The 18527-nt window shown below is 38.8% G+C and overlaps 1 long non-coding RNA gene across 1 annotated transcript; it reads right to left on the bottom strand.

Annotated features, from left to right (window-relative positions):
* Positions 1 to 1712: 1712 nt before the first annotated feature.
* LOC310660113 lies at positions 1713 to 9448 on the bottom strand. Its single transcript, XR_014503204.1, has 4 exons — positions 9405 to 9448; positions 7859 to 7954; positions 4660 to 6254; positions 1713 to 4280 (listed from the first exon to the last, which is right to left on the bottom strand). It is a non-coding gene; the product is annotated as an uncharacterized lncRNA (long non-coding RNA).
* Between the last annotated feature and the right edge of the window lie 9079 nt (positions 9449 to 18527).

Here is an 18527-nt window from a genome sequence, read left to right as displayed (position 1 = left end):
CAGCACATTGTTAGTTTTGCAACATTTATGTACTGCTTGATTGTAATAAAACCTCTAAGCCAGGCATCCCCAAACTTGGCCCTCCAGATGTTTTGGGACTACAACTCCCATCATCCCTAGCTAACAGGACCAGTGGTCAGGGATGATGGCAATTGTAGTCCCAAAACATCTGGAGGGCCGAGTTTGCCTATGCCTGGGTTAGTGAATTTATAAAGGTGAGCAATAACTGATGCTGGCAAAGGGAGTTGTCAAATCTTATCTTCAGAAGGCATTTAAGAAATAAACAACCACTATCCAAAAAAACACACACACACCCAATCATAGTGAAAGCCAACATTCTGCAAAGAGTTGGATTTGTTGAACTTGGAGGCCACCTCAATCCTATCATTAATTGTTTCTTTTATCATATTGTACTAAGGAAAAGATTTCATTCTGGCACTTATTTCCTATTAACTTTGCCAAGACGTAACATAAAGTTTGACTTTTTAAATAGAAATGCTTATATCTTGCCCCAGTAGTGGCCATGAATTAACCATCTGAGCAGATGCAAAAGCTACAGCAACACCATAAAATCACAGCGTATAACACTAGACTAACAATGTTTTGAGCTACCACAAAGTCAATTGAATTGACTCAGCTTCTGTGGCTATGGTAGGAAGATAGAAAATTGCCTTACCACCAGACTATTGCAATATAGTTCAATGCATAGTTCAATGTAGTCTACATTCTTGGAAGTGGGTTACAGGCAGAGGTATTTCTCAACCCTATCTGTGGTTGCCAGAGATTGGACCTTGGACCTTTTGAACATAAAGCATATCCTCTATTGCTGAGTATTATAGAGCAACCTATATGTTTTGGACTGAAGTTCCAATATGAACAAATGTGGCCACAGATTGATGCAATACACAGCGACAAGCTACGTGTTACAGTCATAGTTGAACACATCTGCATAAAAATTAGTGGTGCTATACCTTGGGGGGTGGGGGAAATACTCCCCACAACCTCAAGGAAATGTTTGAAGGAGGAGAATTATGAAAGCTTTGTAGATCTTCTACAATAAAAGTGAAATTGTGAAAAGGGAAAAGACATTAAGGTTTTCAGAAGCTTAGCAGGTGGATAATCAAAGCTAGCTACCATCATCAGCAGAACAGAAACAATAGCCAACAATTAGGTTATCTTAGCAATAACAGCCTCTAATTAGGTATTGCTTAGCATTAAGTAACGATCCGAAGACTAGTCTCCCAGAAACCATAGCTAGAACAACAGTATGGTTTAATTGACCACAGCTATGGAGTAATCAGTAGGGTGCAAAATAAATAGCTTAGTATATGGTTTGCTACAAGGTGCTGAAATGTAAAGTGGATCTTATAAGCACTACAGAATTAAAAGGGACCTCTTATGCTTCTCTGACTTTATGACACATATATGGCCTAATCACCAAGACATTACTTCTAACCCATTTTCGACATATGCCATCTCCTGTTTTAAAACAACTCTCATTTATAGCCATGCATTCTCAATTGTACATCCACTCCTAAACAAGAGCCAAAACAGTATTTGAAAATGAACTTCATTTAGGAAATAAGAATAAAATGGACACGTTTCTGTTAAAGTGAGTTTGTTATATTATTAAATATGTAGAATTATCACCACCATGAAAAGGGACAGTGTTTATGGCATGACTTGGGTATATAAATGAATGCTTCCTTAAATAAGTTAAACACACACTGTTTATTTGAATGTTTCATTTTGTTTCTGCTATTAAACGGGAACTAAAAAACCCAACTTCAGTCAATCAGTAAACAGGATCATTACTTTTGTTTCAGATTCCAAATCAAGGGTTTCATTTCATTTTTCTAGCACAATAATGCATACAGATGAGGAAGTCACATTGCAAATAACTTGTATCAGAATGGTATTTACTATGCTTATGGTAAGTAATTGACATTATTGACTTAATTCAGGGATGTAGAAAAACACCAAGACTAAATTGATGAGAAGAATGAAGAAGTGCATCAGAGTGTTAAAAATCTGAAATCAGAGTAAAGCCCATTATTTAGTTTGTAACTTAAATATACATATGCACATATGGGTATAGAAATGTACAAATAATGTGTGTGATATTGATTCTAATTTCCCACAGGGCAAACAGAAGAATACTGATGGTTCAAATGGGTATTCTAGGATTCATTATCAATATACTATAATACAAATGTTGGATACGTACTATGGATTTACTGTCCCCATTCAACTTGTTCCATTAGCAGCTAATGGCCATATAAGTTTTTTTATCATTTTATTGCTTAAAGGATCTTTATTATTGAAAATTATATTATACTGTTGTGGATCAGATCACCCAAACTGAAAATGCAACTCAGTCATTGGGTGACTTGCCACACACTTCCTTGTTATTTCTTGCATTACTTCCCAAACTGAAGATTAGCATCACTTTGTGGGTCACAAGTGCCTTGCTGGTCCAGAACAAAGTCAACCAACAGCCTTTTCTGTTGAGTCCTTTTTCAGGGATGCTTTTAGGGGAAATTGTCCCAGGACTTACATATGGAGGGAGCCATGTCAGCAGTGACAAACAGTACATTCAAATGGGCAGGTTGATGTTTAAATGGGTATACAACTCTTGGGCATCTCACAGTCTTATGGGCAAGGAGCATTACACACACAAAAAAACAACTTGTGAAGAACTGTGGGAGGGGAGCTTCTAAAATAGTATTGACTTCTTAGGGTGGCCATTTTCTCAAAGGTGGTGCCATCTTGGAGAAACACAGCTGATGCTTCTCTTTCAAGTGGCACCATCTTGGAGTCATTCCTTGGCTGACAGAAGAGGAGCAATGAGGAAGCAACAAATGTAGCTACCAATGAATTTACTTTGCTACATGGGGTAGGCGGTCTTGCCCTGTCTTGAGATCAATTGAGCTGCCTTTAGGCAAGAACAAATGCTTACAGCCATTTTCATCTTAACTTCAAAACTCCTGGTAGTCATCAGAAGGTTGGACGACTTCTGGGTTTGTTCAGATAGGATTTAATCTGCATTTAGCAACCTAATGTACCGTACTTCCAGGGTCAGGGCTGCATTTCTGACAGAGCCGGCCCTCCCGTTACACAGGGAGAGTGCTCAGGCCCTGCTTGCCACTGTTTGGGCCTGGCCACTGTGAAAGCAGCATGATGGAATGATCCAGCAGAGTTATTCTTATGTTCTTAGGCCATTATTAGGTCTCAGGCAGCTGATTTGGGGGGGTCATGAAAGGCCAGCAAATTGTCAAGTATTTAATGTATGACAGTGGTACCTCAGGTTAATAACTTAATTCGTTCCAGAGGTCCGTTCTTAACCTGAAACTGTTCTTAACCTGAGACACCACTTTAGCTAATGGGGCCTCCCACTGCTGCCACACCACCACCGTGCAATTTCTGTTCTCATCCTGAAGCAAAGTTCTTAACCCGAGGAGTCTATAACCTGAAGCGTCTGTAACCCGAGTTACCACTGAATTGTATTTTACTGTCATGACGGGAGAGGGGTACTTGTAGGATCTACTGCCTCAGGTGTTGAAATAACTTGTCTGGCCTCTGGTATTGTACATCTTAACTTTGTGAGGAGGGCACCATTTGTTAATCCTCCTCAGGCTGGAAAATGTCTTCAGCAAGCTCTTGCTCCAGAGAATGTGAAGTAATAGTTATAAGATGTACTCTGTGCACAAAGTATGGTGAATTTAGAACAAACTCAAATAAACACCAGGCATGACTAAAGCCCACCAGAAAATGGTCTTCCGCTGCCTCAGGGCCTGGACTCGAGAGCTTTGTGGAAGGCCTGGCCTGAAATTATTCCAGACCCTGGTGAAATATAAAACATAGACCGGACACCCTAGCATTCCAACAGAAAAGAAAAGTAAAATTCTGAGCATGAAAATGATACATTTTCCTCAGTACACAGCCATCCTTCAAATAACTAAAGGTCAACCTAGGCTTGATGAGAATTGCCTAAATACAAATAGCATGCAGTTCTTTGGTTATGCAAGAAGCAGGTGTGGGGAAGCCCAAACAGCCTCAGGACTATTCGGTTAGAGAGGGAAAGTTTAATTCCATCTCTCCATGCTAAAGTTTGGACAAAAGATGCCACTCTCTGAAGCTGCAATTTGCAGCCCAAGGGAAATATCTTTTGGTGCCAATAGGCAATTCCGCTCCCTGCCCCAAGCTAAATTTAGCTCCAAGAGGAAAGCTTTTCTTCACACAGCAGCAAAGGAAGAAAGGGTTAAATTTCCCCTCCATGTCTGTGCTGGGATACTGCCAGGGAGACAAAGTCCATCATGACTCCACGTCGTCTCTGTTGCGATCCATCGATCTCCCGTAGATACAGTATCAGCAATTAGCGACATGAGCTCCAGAAATAGCTTGCCACTTTCCAGAGCTGATGCACGGTCTATCAGCAGAATTCACACAGCGAAAGATGCACGCAGGAGAGCATTATTTACAAGTTTATTCAGCGTTGGTCAGAACAAAGAAAACATGACTGCCTGCTTTGGTGTCTCAGGCACAGAGAGAGAAACGAAAGCAATAGACAAAACATAAACTTCCTGTGAACAGGAAATACGCAGACTCTGTGACTCACAAAGCCTTCTCCCTTTTAAGGTGGAACGGAAATATCCTAACAGTCTGTTCTGATCCCATTATTATCACACACACACCCATGATGCAATAAATATTTTTAAAAGTCTGCATGTTTGCTGCAAAAACTCATTTAAAATCACTGAATAAATAGAAAGTTATTTGCACAGATGCATATACATGTTTAAAGTCTGTACTCCTAAAAAGGGTCATTGTTTTATATATATTGTATTTTACTCAATAATTTAGTAGGAGCATTTGTGAGCCTAATAATATATAGGGAATATTCGTATGCAGATAAAGGAGGCATTAAGAATCTTTCACAATGACAAATAACTCATTCAGCTCCTCCTGATAAGGTTAAGAAATGGAGAGTTTGGCTTCCCTGCAGAAATCCTTTCCCCTTTCCCCTTCCTTAGAGAGAGAGGGGTCCATATCCTCTTCCACAATAAAATGTTATTTTTATGGATCCATTATTTTACTTGCATCTCGTTGTCATTGCATATTCATGCCTTCATGACATTATGTCATTGTTATGAATGTATATAAAAATACTATATAAATCATCCTAATGAGATAAACAATCAGTAGGGCCACCTCTTAATCATACCAGTCATCATTTTGTGACCAGGATACATTGCAAACACACAGTGCAGACTACAAAGAATGTTATGCAACACTATTATTTGACCATGTCACTCCTAACAAACCCAGTCGATAGTGTTCATGTCATGACTCGACTCGAAATATCTCAGGGGTTACCCCAACGAAGCACCCTCGGATCGATGCAACTCCTGTGTGTAGGTAAAGCCTATAAAATCCCAAAGAGCCTGCTTGTCGTTAACTAGCTTATTTCACTTCCTTCCATCCTCAGTAGACAGCATTAATTCTGTTTCTAATTAGAATTGCACAATTTAATTCTTCTGCTCTGGGCTATACAGAAGATATGGTTCATGTAACAGCAGCTTGGAGCGTACACACTTCTTGTAATCTGTTTGTAACTCGTGCTGCAGATGCTCTAAGAGGCAGTACTTCTGATGTTACAAACTGCAGTTGGCCGTACACCAGGGATCATTTCCCCAGCATGCTCGAGGATCACTCTGCGAACCGCCCGCTGCGTTTCTCCAGTTGAAACCAATCTCACTGCTGCTGTAAAAGAGCTATGCTTCTGTTAGCAATGATGACTCAGTACATTACTGTGGATTTTCCTCCTTCGGTGAGTCAGGTATCATATACAACAGCCAGTGGAATTTTCTGTTTGTTGTTCATCTTCCTGTAGCAAACCATTAACTTTAACTATATATATATATATATATGAAAATTATATTGAATTAAGCGTCCGTCAAGCCAATTCCTGGGGTGGGGTAGCTTTATTAAATAACCACTGAAGCGATCCAAGAGGAAATGCTTCTTGTGAGCCTGGTCAAAACACACAGAAAATATAATGTGTTCTCTTTGTACTGCATTACTGCAGGCAGAATGTCTTGTAGAAGATAAATGGACCAATCCAAAAGATCCAGATGCACATGGATATCTGACACATGCAGGCTTCCCAGATCATTTCAGTGGAGGAATCATTTATTTATCCAGACAGCAACAGAAGCCAAGTCCTCCAAAGGGTTCACTGTCCATTTGTCTGTCTACAAATCAGAATAGAGTTGTTGAAGTACAAAAAACCTCCAATCATATACATACTGCACATTCTATTTAAATCAATGGTTGATGTGGATTATATCAATGAATATCTACAAAGCTGCTTTCCTTCTATAACCATTTTCATATGGTGCTTCAAGTCTTCTTCCACCACAATAGCAACTTTTCCTTCTTCTTGAAAGCTTTATCCTACTACCTGACTTGAGCTATTGCTGATAGGCATAAATGCATGCTAGCGAACAAGCATTTATGAAAGCTTACACATGTTACACTATGCTTGTTTAATAATCAATCACGCAGTGTTCACCCAACATCTTTATATGCTGTCATTTTGATTGAGACAAAGTGCTCCACGCAGACTTGCATTGTACTAGAATAAAGGTGTGCTAATTGCAAGACAAACTTTTATGGTACGTATCTCTTGTGATTTATGACAAGAGGCTTTTTTCCTACATACTGAGAAAATGTCAGAATATGATACTGCTATGGTTTGAGGAGTTTGACCTGATTCACTTGCAACGCTAAGCCAAACCATGGCTAAGCATGAATGTGTAATTGTACAGCTATTCATAGCAAAGATCTTGGCCGTTTCACTTCTCTCCTGGTCCTGCTGCACTAATACCTAGTTTTGTTTAAAGGTGTGTTCAAATACAGGCTCATGGTTTGTCTCACTTCAGATAAACCACTAACCATACATGGCATGTGACCTTCAAGGATGGGTGCTGGTGTCTATTCACATCAACACAGGAAGATGGACGAGGTAATACATCTCTCTATACATCAGAGATGGGGAACATACAGCCTTTCAGATGCTGTTGAACTATAGCCCCCATTATCTCTGAACACTGGCTGGAGCTGGAGTCCAAGAATGTCTAGAGGGCAACAGGTTCCCATCCTGCTATACAGACACTGGAGTGATGTGTATGTGGAGCGTTGCATGTGTGTCAGGGTTCTTCACAGCAAGCAGGGCCTGGATGCTTGTTTCACCCCAATAATACTAAGGTTGTGTGACATTTTACCACCTGAATCTTCTCAGCAGGTAGGAAAGGTAACATGTACACAGTTACAACATACAGAAAAGCTGAGGCAAGGATTTCAGCCCACAGCAAACTCTTAAAGGTATTTAACAGGAAACAACCGTTCTAACTATAACTAAGTGTCTCTGTAGGAAGACACACAAAGGGTTTAATTTAGCAACAGTCTGCACCATAAAATATTAGTCAAGTGCTAACATAGCCATTAATACTCTTTTTTAACAGAAGGCAATTTCACAGACTCATTTACCAACTGGAATCTCCCAAGTCTAGTTGGTAATTGTGCTTTTTATTCATCTCTGTAAATTCCATTTAGTGCTTTTTAGCTGTTTCTTAGCATAAATGCATTGAATGTTGTTAAATTGGATTAATAGGTTTTATATGTAATATATATTATGTATTCATTTAACTGGAGGTGTTTCAACTCATATTGCCGCAATCTCTTTTTTAAAATGTCGTTTTATTTTGCAGATTTTATTTTATGGACTTTTTTCCCCTCTGGAAAGACTTGCAGTATATGTTTATGATGTATGCTTTATAAATAGAGATATACTTACCGTAGAAAGTTGGGGTTGTGGTCATCTTTAGCTCAGTTCACATTGTTTTGGCCTGAAGCAAGCCAAAGGAGAAAATCAATTCAGGTGCATTAGAACCTATATGAGAAATCACAAAAATATTGTAGGAGCATTTAAAAGAATTATGTAGCTGCTGTAACTTAAAATAGATACAAAGATAGGGCATTGTGCTCCAGCTCATATTCTCTAGAAATTTTATGTGCAGCATAGTAACATTTTAGTAGATGTGAACCTAACATTTCTCATTATATGAATTGGACTTTCTCTACAAAAATGAAATGAGTAGACTGCTGTTTCGATGAAATCTGTTCTTAAAGAAATAAAAATAAATTAGATTCAGATTTAGCTGTGACATCAGTCAACAGCTCAGTTGGTTGATCCAAAGAAAGATGATTGGCTCAATCACAAGTTTTTGTTATTAATATCCTACATTAATTTTACAAATTAAATTTCAAACTGTAACTCATTTATAGAAGATAGCAAATGATGCGGGGAATGAATTTATAAACCAACTTGGGAGGTTAATTTATCCTGAAAGGTAGTTTAGAAATCTGTTAACTAAAGGAGGAAAGGAAGTACATAAACACAAAATAATAATAACAGCAACTATTATAATTTAGTGTCAGTAGGGATGGGAGAGAAGCATTATTCAATTTATATTTAAATGTGAATCTCCCCATTCTCTGTCAGAAATAACAGGCCACCCAAAAAATAAGCAAAAAACACTTCTTGTTGTTATTTATTTATTTATTTATTTATTAAGTTTAAGAATCACACTTCCTTCAGAAGGAGCACAGATATGATGTACAATAAAAGATAAAACAACCATGTATAAAAAATAAATAAAACACACACAAATAACCATTACTATCTATAAAATAACAAAACCATTCAAACACAGGAATCATTTGGCATTAAAATAACAGAATTTCTATCAACTAAATGCAAAAAAGGGAGAACAAACTCAGCTCCAGGTGGGTGGGTGGGTGTTCCAAAGTGAGGGGGCCACCACAGAGAAGTCTGTGCCATGTAACCTGATTCATGTAACCTAGTAGCAGTCATCAACAAAACCCCATACCCCCCAAATCTTAGGAATTGAGTTAGCTGGTATTGGAGGAGTTGCTCTTGGATAACATACAGAGAGAGAGAGAGAGAGAGAGAGAGAGAGAGAGAGAGAGAGAGAGTATTACTGAATATAAAGATATTCACCGACATTCTCAAAATATGGCAATCTAGCTATTTCAACATGCAACTAAAATCAGCCCCATTGAAGCCGGTGAGACCAATAATTTGTGACTAAATTTAATACCATTGTTGCCAGTCAAAGTTAGCCTGCAACTCTATGCACACTTACTTGGGAGTAAATTCTAAGGGAGTAAATGGAACTTATTCCTCAGTAAAATTGTGCTGCATGTCACAACTAACTTTAGCTGAACTGGAGTGTTTACTTTGAATATAAATTTCTTTTTTAAAAAAAAGAAAAGGAAAGGAAAAAAAGGCTATACTAAAACAGATAGTTAATCCTTACCACCCAAGCCTGCCCACCTTCTGAGTCTCTTCTTTTCTTCTTTCTGCTATGTGAAAACAGTGTTCTTTTCATTCCTTACTGTGGTTTTCAGCCTTGACATTGTAGAGAACAGAGAGATACTGTGCAGTTCTAAGAATTATCACCAGTGTAGCTCCCAGCATGAATTGTCCTGTTCCCCTGTTATTGCCGCACACTAATAAAAGCTGAACAATATTTGCAGGTTTTGTGAGATAGAAAGAGTGATTCATATTTAATCTTACAGTTGTTCACTCTGGAAAAAAAACTTTCAATCTTCCATCTGATTCCAAATGTGTTCTTGTCATTTGCATACGAGGTATATTTTATTCAGATGTTTTTATCTCTGAAATCTATATCATTTGCTCGTTCTTGGGGAGAAGGTTGTCAGTGAACTGTTTATATACTCTGGCTTTGGGTATGGATTTGGCAGGCTTTTCCCTCCGCCCCCAAAAATCCTCACAAACAGCATGGAGGCTGTAGATTTCTGTTCTGAGCACAATAGATCAACAGCTTTATAACAGGCAGCAATTCCTTGATAATTATTGGACCTGCTTTTTTAAGTGTACCATTCTTAATTTAATGTAGAAATATATTGCTGTGGCCTATTTCTTGCCACTTCCAATATGTGTACAGGTTTTTAATTTCTACACCAGGTTTAAATATTGTTTTAATGTCACTATAGGAATAATAACATCAAAGAGTGACCACAATCCAACAAGAAATTAGGTGTTTCTTAAGTCACACTAATCAGCAGAATGTTGACTGTGTATAACAGATTTAATTGTTTAACTGCTTTAATTGTTCTGCTGTCTTAATGGGATTGTTTTCTCGTGCAAAGAATATATGAATGTTTATATTTTAACTGGTTTTCACTTTGTAAACAGCTTAGAAGCCTCTCTTGACACTAAGCAGCATATAAATTAAATGATGAAGACCTTTCTGTTCCAGTAGGCATTTAAAGTAAGTTACATTATGCCTATTTATGGTGTTTATGTTTCTTTACCTGTGGTTTTTGTCTGTTTTAAACACCATGTTAGTTGATGGATGAATTATTCTATTGATTTTTTTTGTAAACCAGTTTGTGACCAGCTGTTGTGAAAAGCAGGCTATAAAAATTGAAAATATATAAATGTGCATTGGTTTGGGGCCAACATCTTTAATAATGATGCCACATATCAAAAATTATTCCCACCTCCAAAAACTATTATTATTATTATTATTATTATGAAATGTTGTTAGAATTCCTTAGTGTCCTTTGTTATTACTGTGTAACAATGTCTAAATAATACTGCCGCAGCTACTATTATCTGTACTACAAGAATCATGATGGCAGGAAAATGAACTATTGTTCCCATAGAGAAATGACAAGCCTGAACTGAGTTTCAAACACCATACAGATCAAACTTGGGGAATAAGAATGGTTCTATTTCCTAGACCAAATTTGATGTGACTGACATAAAATGCTGATAAAGAAAACCAGCTTCCCTGATGAATTCCATTCATAGTGTTTCTTTCTGTAAGAGGAATTGTCCTTGACTTTCAGATATATTCTCTTATGCTTCCAAAAATAGGTGACTCGTAAAGTCCTGATCATCAAAATAAGACTGAAACTGACATGCTTTGTGTCTTTGTTGACTTTTGAACTGTTGGCAGTGGTGCAAAAACCTAGGTGCCATCATTGATTCCAATCACATAGTGACTGGCTGCAGGTGCAGAGGAGGAAATAAGGTTTTCCACTGTGCTGCGGCCATCACTACAAAAGCTTCCTCTGCCTTTAACCAGGTAAAGCAAAAACAGCAGGTAGCCTTATACCCTCCCTCGGCTGTGATCTCAGCTCATACACATACACTCCAATATGTCACAGATAAATATGATAAGTACTTGTAACACTCCTGTTCCTATACCAAGGATCAGAGCCTATTTGTGTACATGCACACAGACACTGTTATACATTGCTAAAGGCTGTTCACCTGAGATTTGTTTACACGGCAATAGACTGCCTTGAGCTAGCCTCTGTATCAGCTGTGTCCATAAACTGATTGTAACAGTTTCCCTTTTTGACCTAAAAGAAAAATAGATACTGCATATGCCTCACTTTTCAAACATCAAGTGGTGTAAAGTTTGTGCAAGTCTGAAAGAATGTTTGATTTCACATCCAAGATTTGATTGCATTTATTTATAGAATCATTACAATCTAAGCAATATTTTCAGCAATATTTACTTTCTGCAAAGTAGCTAGGAGAGAGGGGGATGGAAGGAAAGTTGGTGCACTTGTGCCCAACACTAAAACGTTTAAAATAGAAAGTGAGGGTCAAGCTAAATGTGACAATGCAAATGTGTATTTTTGGTCTCTGTGGAAGCCGCCCAGAGTGGCTGGGGAAACCCAGCCAGATGGGCAGGGTACAAATAATAAATTATTATTATTATTATTATTATTATTATTAAAGATGAGACAGTGGTGAATTCAGCACCTGTGGAGCCAATTCCGCACTGCTGCCAGTGTGTTTGCACCTCGCTGACCTTCGCTCTCCCTCCACCAAGAAACAGTGACTGAGCTTTTGGGAGGTCAGGTAAGTGCTGCCGCCCTACCATGCCATCCACAACAGCTCTCAGGTGCTTTCTGCACTGGGCAGTACTGGGTGACTGCTGGCTCAGCAAATCTCAGAGTTGTAGACAAGAAGGGAAGAGAGGGAGTAAAACCTTAGAATAGGAAGAGCACGCCTTCATCAACCTAGTGCCCGCCAGATGTTTTGGACTATAACTCCCATCATCCTGAGTCAGCATAGTCATGTTGGCGGGGATGAATGTGAACTGTAGTCTAAACCACCTGGAGGGCATCAGGTTGGTGAAAGTTGGTATAGATGATTGATTTAAAATATGAGTCAATACGTTACAAAATTGTGTTTTCCCCTCTTCTCAGCTCTACTGCATCTACTCACAAATCAGAAAAAAATTCTAAAGTCCCTTAGACTCCTTGACTCAAATAATTCCTTAAATTATATCCAAAGAGTTTTATAGCTAACCTGTATCACCTGCGACTGCCACAGGTAAATCTCAGATTGGAATTGCTGTTCCAATCTAAAATGGATCCTTTCTCATATTGCCCTCAGCTGCCTGGTTTATGAATTTTGTGGTGTGTTGGGATACCATTCAGAGATAAGAAAAGAACAGAGATTAGATATGTTCTGTGTAAATGTTCTTTCTTTCAGGTGGCTGACAAAGGGTGGGGGTGGGGAGAGCAGCCTTTAAACTTGAAGGGACGTCTCAAAAATCTTTCCAGAATTGATATGTGGTATATTTCTCTTTCCTACTCAAGGTGACAGTTTATGTGAGATGTAAAGACAAGTTCAGTCAGGCAATTACCCCTTGTTGATAGTAGATTATTTCCTCTACTAAACTAAAAAATAACTTCTTTGTGTATAAGTTACTGCTGCTCTGGGATACTGCAATTTACACTTCTGTCTTTTTTTATGAGTAAATTTATTTTAATCAGTACAGTTTGGAATAGTTTTTTCCTGTACTTCCATCTCCTTTGCAGTTCTACACCCTCTTAAATGTAACATAGGAGGCAGAAAGGGGTCATGAAGCATAACCAGAGAACATTTTTAATGTCAGAAATCATATCCCACATCCTTTTTTCCCATAAAAAGAATGTACCATTTATTTTCTACAGCAGTGGTTCAACTTTATTATTTTCCCAAATATGATGCTCAGAGAATTAATAGGCACTGTAACCAGCAGCTGGGAATAGTGTCAAAAAAGACTCATATCCAAAGGAAGTAAGTTATGCTTTAGTACCATTGAACTCAGTGCAAGTTAGTCATGACTATAATTCATGCCACCTTTCAATAAGCCAGGACTGTGTAGGATTGCAGCCTTTAGTATGGTTAGTCAGGCTTTCATCCGACTGATATCCATAAGGAATAGGGTGTGCTATTTTACAGGTGAAACTTCGTTTTTGCAAATTTCTTCAGTGAGAGCTCTTAAAAATATACTATTATTTAGCTTGGTTTGATTAAAAAGCACATAAACCAAAGAAGTTTTCTGAGAGCATCATCTGAAATGATGTCAGATATGACATCATTTATACTCAGGCATATATAATATAACCTCTAGCACTTGGTGGTTATTTTTAATTATTTTAATGCAATTTGACATACATTTTTCACACACAAAAATTGATAAGAAATTTTTAACATTATTGGAAATTCCACAAAAATATATAAAAAGGTCAATATTTTTACGTAGTTGTTTACCAAGTGAAACTAAATTATATTAATTTAAACAAAATATAAATTGAATTCTCAAGTCATCTTACAACTTTTTAGCACCCCTCATTTTTGGAATTTGAAAGCTGGGAAATTCAACATGTCCTAATGGTGGACTGAAGAGAACCAGTAGGATATATCTCTGGATGTAAATTGCATAGCAAGGCTTTAAAAACAATTGGACAGTTTCATGAAGGAGAAGGCTATCAATGGCCACTATCTGATTGCTATTCTCAGCCTCCATAGCTGGAGTGCCTATAAATACCAGCTGCTGGAAACCTCAGGAGGTTTTGTACTTGAATCCTGGTCGCTGACTTCCCACAGGCACCTTAAGTTCTTCCGTTCTTATTCACTGCAGTCTCCAGTGAGGTGCCCAATGCAAAGTCTAACTAACAGAATGTTGGATTAGACCTTTAGTATTGTAGCACCTAGTGAGAGCTGGACCATAAAGAAGGCTGATCGCTGAAGAATTGATGCTTTTGAATTATGGTGCTGGAGGAGACTCTTGAGAGTCCCATGGACTGCAAGAAGATCAAACCTATCCCTTCTGAAGGAAATCAGCCCTGAGTGCTCACTGGAAGGACAGGTCGTGAAGCTGAGGCTCCAATACTTTGGCCACCTCATGAGAAGAGAAGACTCCCTAGAAAAGACCCTGATGTTGGGAAAGATGGCGGGCACAAGGAGAAGGGGAAGACAGAGGATGAGATGGTTGGACAGTGTTCTCGAAGCTACCAACATGAGTCTGACCAAACTGCGGGAGGCAGTGGAAGACAGGAGTGCCTGGCGTGCTCTGGTCCATGGGGTCACGAAGAGTCGGACATGACTAAATGACTAAACAACAACAACAATTGTAGCACCTACTCTTTGGAATTAGCTTCCATTAAATATTAGAAATCTCTGCTGTTGTTGGTGCTTCCTGAAGACCTTCCTCTCCCAAAGAAGTCTTTTAAGTGGAGATCTTTCCTTGTATGCATCTGTATCAGGATAGCTTTTAGGTGTTTGTTTTATCGTTAGTGTATTTGCTGCCTTGGGCTTCTTTGAGAGAAAGGGTGGGATATAAATTGTATTATTATAATAATACACCTGGTGGTTTGCCTCTATTCACTCTCAATGTATGATCCGTGGTTGAATTACACGTGTTGCTGGATTACACCTGGTGCTGAGTTTTGGAGCATCAATTGAGCATTCGCAAACTGCTGCTTGTGGCTGTCACAAGCGGAAACCAGTTGCACACATGGAGTTTCCCTGATTTACCACAAAGGCATTCTCATTGCAAAGCCAATTGGACACACAGTTCTGGGGCATGTACAGAGTTCCAGAGAAATCAGACTGCTCTGTAACATCCTCATGAGTGCAAAGATCAGAAGTTTCAAGCCATCGTTTCTAGCAAACCATAGTTTGCAGACAAATTGAGATTACAAACCACGATCAAACACCTGTGGAGGTTTGATCAAACCATATTTTGCTGTGTTTAGATGACATAGCAAATATGTTTTGTCACAAACCATGGTTGCAAAATTTAATCTCTGCATACTAGAGCACAGGAGAGGAAGAAGCAGCTCCTGGATAGCATTATATTAAAATGCTTCTTTCCTTCTGCAATGTCAGGATGTTTGTCCCCCTGCAAGTGCAACTGGGCAGTAATCTGATTGAATTTATCCTTTTCAGAACAGGAATAAATGTTTTCCGTGGCACCACCTAGGTCAATATGCAATTACAGTCTCATTGATAAAATATTAACTTAAAAAACTATTCAAGTAACCAGTTAAAAGTATTCATAATTTAAAGCAAGCAGCTCGTGCTTAAATATTAAGATGCAAGGGAGTAACCCACATTAAAATTAATGGGTGTTATGCGGATGCCATATGTTTACTTTTGGCTTGGGATGGGAATTATGTGTGCTCTATACACATCATGAAGTGGTAAGTGTTGGCATATGCTGACTTCTTAATCACTGCTACTCTATAGCTGCTGATCGCTTTGCCCTTCTTTCATATGTGATTTATATTTACTTTCATTAGGCTCGCTTAGAACATTAATCACTTTTATGTTATTTCCTGTTAAACTTATTGCACAAAACATATAAAAGAAGGTCAGTAATGAAATAGTAATGGTACTATTTGGCCCAAATCACGTGTAGCCTTCTTAACTGTGCATATGTTATACAGTGGTACCTTGGTTCTCAAATGCCTTGGTACTCAAACACCTTGGTTTTCAAACGCCAAAAACCTGGAAGTAAGTGTTCCAGTTTCCAAACGTTTTTAGGAAGCTGAACATCCGATGCGGTTGTCGGCTATTGTTTCCAGGGTGCCTGCACCAATCAGAAGCCGTGCCTTGGTTTTCGAACATTTCAGAGGTCAAATGAACTTCTGGAACAGATTAAGTTTGGCGCTTTTGTTTTTCCTATTTATTTTGCGTTTTTGTGGCTTTTTTGGTTAATTTGTTTTTGTGACTGTGTGGAACCCAGTTCAGCTACTGATTGATTGATTGTGTGACTGCAGAAATTGATCACCCATCCAAACAATGACTATCATCAGTGCAGGTAAGAAAAAATATATATTTTTTATCATCTACAGTACTGTCTTATTTATTTTATAGTACAGTACATTGATTATTGCTTTCATTTTATGGATCAACAGTCTCAGTAGATAGCGAAATTCATGTTAAATTGCTGCTTTAGGGGTTGTTTTTAAAAGTCTGGAACGGATTAGTCCGTTTTGCATTACTTTCTGTGGGAAAGCGCGCCTTGGTTTTGGAATGCTTTAGTTTTGGTTTTATTTAGAGTAGACCCACTAAAATTAACGTCAATTGGTCACGATCATTTAGCTGAATGGGTCTACTCTGAGTAAAACTTAGTTGGCTACAATCCTTCGCTTTAACTCTGTGCTTAGGTTTGTTCTTTGCAATTGACCACATAGAACATGCCTACAGTGATAACCTCACACCTCTCAGGCAGCAGAATTTGGGATCTTCCAATTGTCAACCCCAAAGCAAAATGGTGATTATGAACAGGATCTGGCAGCTTCAGGCTTGGACTTCAGTCTCTCTTCCTTTTTTGACAGCCCTCTGACAAAAGCAAGCTGCTGATCAGGGATTGAGATGCTACAGCCAGGAAAAAGCATTCAGTTTAGGAAAGCTATGTAGATGTGCATTATTAATTCTGAGCTCACAGTTTAGATTCCTTTGGCACAGAATTTAATGGTTTTTAATGCACTTTCTTCTTAAGCACTACTATTAATCACTCAGGTTCACTAAACTACTTGTTTGCGTTTCAACAAGATGTTGGGAAATCTTTCTTTTTTCCCCCCTACAGGAAGCAGCCTACATTTTTTTCATGCTAAGCACTGTTACGTTCATACACATGCCCTCCAGCCCCCCCCCCCGACTCATAATCTTTCACCCTATTCAGTTAATTTTAAAAAACCCACATAATGTGCATTGCTACCAGTTCAGCCAGATGCTGCGCTGGCTGAGGTCCTTGGGTAGTGGGCCATGGTGAAGATGGTTGGAGCTCTTGGGCCTACTGCTGGTGGCAAGGTGAATGTTGACTCCAGGTAGGCTACACAGGCATTGTTGATGAGGAACCTATCCACATCGCCCTCAATAACCAGGAGGTCCATTCCCACTTGAGAACTCTGAAATGAGCCTGTCCCTCACTCTTCTTTGTGGCAATATAGGGGATATGTAGATGTATTTATTTTGTGGCAAGGAAACAAAGCAGTTCCAATATGTTTCCAGGACTGCCTTCTCTTTATTATTGAGCTGGCATTTGGGAATGCAACAGGCTGTGTTTCCAGGTCCCAATAAGTGTCTTCTATTTAAAAGATTGAGTCTTTTACTCCTTTCCAGAATAACCTTCAATTTGCAGCCCACTAGCGCTCAGGGCTGTTGGCAGTTTATGGGTGCTGATATTTCTGTTACACCTTCCATGTGGTTTTGGGTTTGGGTTTCCAAGCTTCCTATGGCTGTTTGGATGTTGTTCTGGGTTTTTTATGGCATTATACTTTATGTTTGATGTGTTGTAAGTCACTTAGAGACCTTAAGATAACACGTGACTAGTACAAGTAAAACTGGTGGTAATTAATTCAATGCACATACTACAGTTGCCGTTGTAGCAGAAAACATGGGGAAGGGGGTCTGGAGTGGGGCAGTCAAAGGAGGTACAAGGAAGTGGAGGGAAATCTTAAAGATTTTCCCAGGATTCTACCAGGGTTCTGCTTTCTTCATCACCTTCCTTGTTTTTCCAAACTTACTTTTCCTTTTTATCAGAAATGAGCTTCAAAGAGGAGGCCCCAATGTGTTTAATGCCTACCTCTTTCTTTTCCTTGCTACAAGTTTTAACCTACAGTTCTATCACAGCTGTGCTGGCTCCTACAACTGCTGCTAGAGATATGACAAATGCATTGTGACATTTCCAGTGCAAACCACATTATTGTCCTCTGAGTACTAATTTTAACAGCAAAAGCAAAGGTAATGTTTCTGTGGAATAGCTAAACAAAATCATTATACCACATTACCAGCTTGCATCAGGGGCTTCTGTGGTATCGTTTGCAGCAACCCAAAACTGCAAAGCTGCTATCTTTATAAGAACAATTTCTCTGCCGTGTGATTTGTGACACCAGACAAGGAGCCATTCCATGCACTGCATCACCACCAATAGCAGTTCAGAATCAATGTGGGTGTTAATGACATTGTGAGTAGAAAAATACAGGGGCCGAGATCCAAATCCCACAGCAGCCTTCCTACACTTAGCGCCAGCTCTGCAAATGGCATATTCTTGGACTGATTCCAAGGAGCTCACAAGATGAACTTTCCTTGACTTTGTGCTATGCTACCA

The sequence above is a fragment of the Podarcis tiliguerta genome (assembly GCF_965153285.1).
Source record: "Podarcis tiliguerta genome assembly, chromosome: 11".
In the NCBI taxonomy this organism is placed as follows: Eukaryota; Metazoa; Chordata; class Lepidosauria; order Squamata; family Lacertidae; genus Podarcis; species Podarcis tiliguerta.
This window is presented reverse-complemented; position numbering and strand designations above follow the sequence as displayed.